We start from the raw sequence: 4,828 nt of genomic DNA, 5'->3' as shown, positions 1-4,828 counted from the left end.
TCAAGACTCGGGTGCAGTCCTGGGGTTGGGACCACGCTGGCGTCTGCAATCAGCTCTAGTGTATTCTCAGGATTAACTGTCTATCTGAGCCCTAGGACCGCAGGCATCTCAACCAGTCTAGGACCCTGGGCTCCATTTCCCTAGGATCCTGGTCTCTCCATGTACTGACAAATGACACAATTGGGATCTGATCCTTGATCCTGCTGTCAATGTGTAGCCTGGCAGGAGAAGGAATTGTTGGGATTGGGCATCAGATCCCATTGTGTAAGTGTGTGCCTGGGCCTTAGTCTCTGCTCTTCTGGTGACCCTTTTTTTGTGGAGGAGGAAGGGTACATCCATGACACACATCCCAAGCATCTTGTCATTATGACCTATTCCACGGCTAATAGAGATTCCTATTGTGATGACTGTTGCTGTCTCCCTATCCTATATCACTTGCTTTGCTGTCATTCTGCTGTGCATGAGCTGCTTGACTGAGATATCTCTAGGCACCATCTGCTTGCACCTCTTATGACTTGCGAGAAGGTTTGATGGGGAGAAAAGATCAGTATTGTGGGGAAACGGGGGACCTCCTTTCACCCTTTCCTGACTCTGCCTTTTCTTTTGTTTTCCCTTCCTCTCTGCTCTGCAGTTTGCATTATATTTTGTGGAATATATTCAGACCCTTGATTCCCTTTAATGAATCCTGTGGCATGTCCCAAAGGAAATGATTTCACACACAAGTCTTGGTGAAGGCTTTTACTGAGAATAAAAAAAAGGAAAAAAAAGTCCACAAACTTGTTTTAAATCTCTTCTGTAGTACTCTGCAGAAAAAATCCATCCTATTACTCAATGGTTTTTGTAATCCTTTAGCAGCGGAGCCCTTGCTATATACGGCTTCTGTGTTGAGGGTACACATAAATGTCAGCTCCCTTTTCTGTGTGTTTGTACAACAGCTAGTACAATAGGATTCAGGTCTGGGAGCCTCTAGAAGCTACCCCAACCCACATGATTGAAAGTGAGATTTGTTAAAAGTCTGTCTCATTATCCCAGCATGCTTTAATCTTGTTTTGAAAAAGATCTAGCTGAATAGAAAACAAGTAGCTTAGCCAACTCAGCTGTCACATCCTGCAGAACAGTCATGATGAAACTTTGGCCAAAACCAGTCCCATCCTAAGTGACTAAGTACCATGGGACCTTAAAAGACTAAAGACGATGATTAGGGCCTCATTTTATAGCTGTGTGTGAGAGAGAGTATTCTTGGACTAGATGGGCATGTGGTCTGACCCGGGTGGCAGCACGTTATACTTTCATCCAAAGCGCCACACGTTCTGAATGGATCTGTACAGATGTCTTTGGTCCTGAAACTCTTAACTCTGGATGCTAAACCTGAACTAAAACCTTTGCCAAGGTTTTCAAGAAGTGGCTAGTGATTGGGTTTCTCAGTTCTTCACTTCCTAACTTGAGGCATTTGAAGTAGGTTTGTGTTCAGAAACTATTAAACAAGTTCCTGACTATGGTTATCGCCTTTAAGTGTCTCGCATTGAGCACTCCCAGGTTAAAGCATCCAGAACCATTAATCACTCCTGAAAAAAAAAATACCTACCAGGCCTTGGGGTTTTGTTTTTTAACGGAGGAGGATCTTGCTGGATTCTTCCATCATCATACACAGTCCTATTTGCTACAAAAAGACAAAATCACAGAAATCAAGAAAAGCTTTTGAGGTAGGGTTACTTAAATGCATCCATAACTCTGTCTTTGATTTTAATATAGTAATGATGCAGATGGCAACCGGCAATCAGTTCTTGGGGAGCGGCATCTTTTTGTTGTATCATATCATCAGCCCAAGTGAGTACTGCAAAGAAAAAAAAGTTTTAATAGCAGCAAGCAATTTTACTGTTAAATATATCTACCCATCAGCATTGTTTTGGCTGCAATACAAAATGTGCTATTGACATCATGCAGCCCCATTTGAAATACATGAGTGCTGCACATATTAAATTTAGAAACATGCAGATTTCTCTCCACAAATTGTAATTTCTTTTGTGTATCTGACCAGGCTTTTGGTAAGAATCAGCTGTCTCCCATCTGGCATCATATCTCACTCTTTTTTTTTCTAACTTTGTTTAGAAGGGATTAACGGTAGTGCTTCTATTCTACAGTCTGCCTCAGCCCGTTATTTAGGTGAAATCAGGAGTACCACAAAGTCTAAGAACATGCTGAGCACTGTATAATGTATAGAACAGAAGCTTTAGCAAGAGATCTTCTGGCAAGCTGAGTTGTAAAGAGACGTGGCTTGAATACAGGCAAACGTTTTAGTTGTAGAGGTCTTAAGCATGAACATGCGGTTCGTGGTGCTGCAGACCCATCTGCGGCACTGCAAACTGCACACACTGCACGTGCAGGCCTTCACTGCATTGCTAATTTGCAGCACAGCAGGGAGGGGTTGACACTGGGAGATCTTGGTGTCAAAAAAAAACCTGAGGCAGAAAGAAGTGAGGTGTGCACCACCTGAACCTGGAGCCTGGCTGGCCAGAGACACATTACACCTGCCAGCCAGGCTCCGGGGCACCTGGATTCCCGCCACTCGAGCCTTAGGAGGCCCCCAACTATGTGTCACTGCTCTTTGTCTCTGGGGAAATGCATGTACATGCTCATCTGGATATGCCCTTTAAAAGGAAACACGGTAGAGCTGTTTCTCCTATGGGAATCCCATATTTCTATGAAGTAATAACCCATCCTGGGCAATCCCAGTACATTCCAGGAGCAATTTGAGCAGACTACCAACACTCTGGAGAAAGAGATGTTAATTACTTTCATAAACTCTTGCTAAGTTCAGTATCCTGTCATGCTGTAGTCGTTGCTACTAGCCTGGGCAGTTCACTCTTTATCTGAAGAAGTCCTGGGCTTAACTCCAGGGCTGTCAGCATTGAAAGCAGTAATCCCAGCTACTTGACTTCAAGGAGTAAATCCATATACTGGTAGCAGTGATAGGATCTTGTCACTTGTGGACCAGCCACTGGAGAGTGACATATACCACTAGTATTGAACCAAAAGATTGGAGTTTTCCATGAAATGGCAGCATTTTTCCTTGAAAAATGATCGTTAGTCAGCCAACATTTCAAGAGTATCTACCAATAATATTACAGCTCTGAGGTGCTGGAGCTCACTCCTGTATCAGATCATGAGTGCAGGTGGTTCCTCTCATTTGTCTCTTAGGTTTTATGCCTTCTCCCTTTTTTGAGCCTTCTGTTGGTGATGGTCTTATTCTGATGTATGGTGAACTTCTTTACCCATTATTAGTCCTCTTGTACCAAGAGAAAGGACAGTCGTTTGGTGAAGGCACTGCCCAGAATAATCTAGGTTCACTTCCAGGCTACAAATGGCCTGCACAACCTTGAGAAGTCACTCAATCAAAGAGGGAGCTGGTATTATTCCTTTCTCTTACTTCTGTCTGGCTTGGCTACTTAGAGCATGAACTCTCTGGGGCAGAAACTTTGTATTACTGTATGCCATTACAGTGTCTGTTGCAGAGAGATCTTGATCTCAGCTGAGGCTTTGGAGTGCTGTTATATAAATAATGAGAAGGAAATATATCTTTAGTCATATTGTACATGTTTCAAGAACTCTGCGCTTGTGTATGAACAATAATGCTCTTGGTCTTGACAATTTCCAGTTGAAAGGATTCTTTAATATAATTTAAATTTCACAGCTATAGTTCTTTGCTCATTTGGTTCATGAAGCAAATTGAAGTAATATAATTGAATACAACAGAAAAAGACATTTATACTTAACCCTGCTAGCCATCAGTAGACAAAATTCATAATGACTATAAATGCCGTCGTAATGAAAGATAATCAGTATGAAAATGTCATTGCATTTAATTAATTATGGATATTTTGATGATAATGAGCTAATCATTATGAGCTTTCAGGTTTTGCATCACCAACTCAGCATGTTTTAAAAAGAAGTGAAGTGGCACCCAGCAAACCTAAAATGAAACTAGAAGATATATCAGAAGCTCTGTTAAATTTCTTCAACCCAGTGAGTAAGTGTTACTGTGATCACTGAATGCTGAGAAGAGAAATATCTGAAACCTTCAACCCAATACCATAAGACTTTGTTAAAATGTCACTTAGCAGGTTGCTTTATATTATTTCCACATAACATTTTATTCACATTTGGAACAAAGGCCCATTTGTTTCCACTGCACTAATGCCCCCTAACAAAGTCCTTCATCTTAAGTGATGTGTTATCCTCAACCAGTTTATGCCGGACACTTTCAAAGCAATAGGGGAAAGAAAACAGTGGTGTGATACAGCTGTGATTTTTGCTATAGACACGGAAAGCATGATAATTGATACGACACGGTCTGATGCTGCATTCTTCATGCACCCAATACTGTTTTGATCCCACCAGGGGATGTTAAGGTACATGAACAATGTAGGATGTGAAGGGGATGTGCAGAATGCAGGACTAGTTCCATGATGACATCAGAAAGTCATGGGGGAAGTGAAGTGTCTGGGGGTGACACTAGATGCATAGGTCCTCAGACGGTGTAAACCTGCGTAAACTCTTAAAGTTGATGAAGCTAAACCAATTTATACCTGCTGAAGATTCATGAACAGGATAAGCAAGTATCTAGCATCATTAAGTGCCTGATTTCCCCCAGGGTTTAACTGGGTTGGACCATTACCATTAAACTGGATAGGTGCATGATCGAGGGGGTGATAAATTGGACTATGGCTGGAACCAAATAATCTCCCAGAATTGTAGGGAAAGTGTTGTATAAATAGGAGGAAGGGGTGTATTTGTACTTTTAAACTTTAATAGAGATGATCTGAATAAT

At 41.7% G+C, this 4,828-nt stretch overlaps 1 long non-coding RNA gene across 1 annotated transcript; it reads left to right on the top strand.

Moving 5' to 3' along the window:
• The first annotated feature begins 449 nt into the window (after positions 1–449).
• Positions 450–4,021, top strand: LOC109313749. Its single transcript, XR_002102134.1, has 3 exons — positions 450–525; positions 1,753–1,827; positions 3,914–4,021. It is a non-coding gene; the product is annotated as an uncharacterized LOC109313749 (long non-coding RNA).
• The last annotated feature ends 807 nt before the right edge of the window (positions 4,022–4,828 follow it).

This window comes from Crocodylus porosus, unplaced genomic scaffold, assembly GCF_001723895.1.
Source record: "Crocodylus porosus isolate Cpor-Errol unplaced genomic scaffold, CroPor_comp1, whole genome shotgun sequence".
Lineage (NCBI taxonomy): Eukaryota > Metazoa > Chordata > Crocodylia > Crocodylidae > Crocodylus > Crocodylus porosus.
This window is presented reverse-complemented; position numbering and strand designations above follow the sequence as displayed.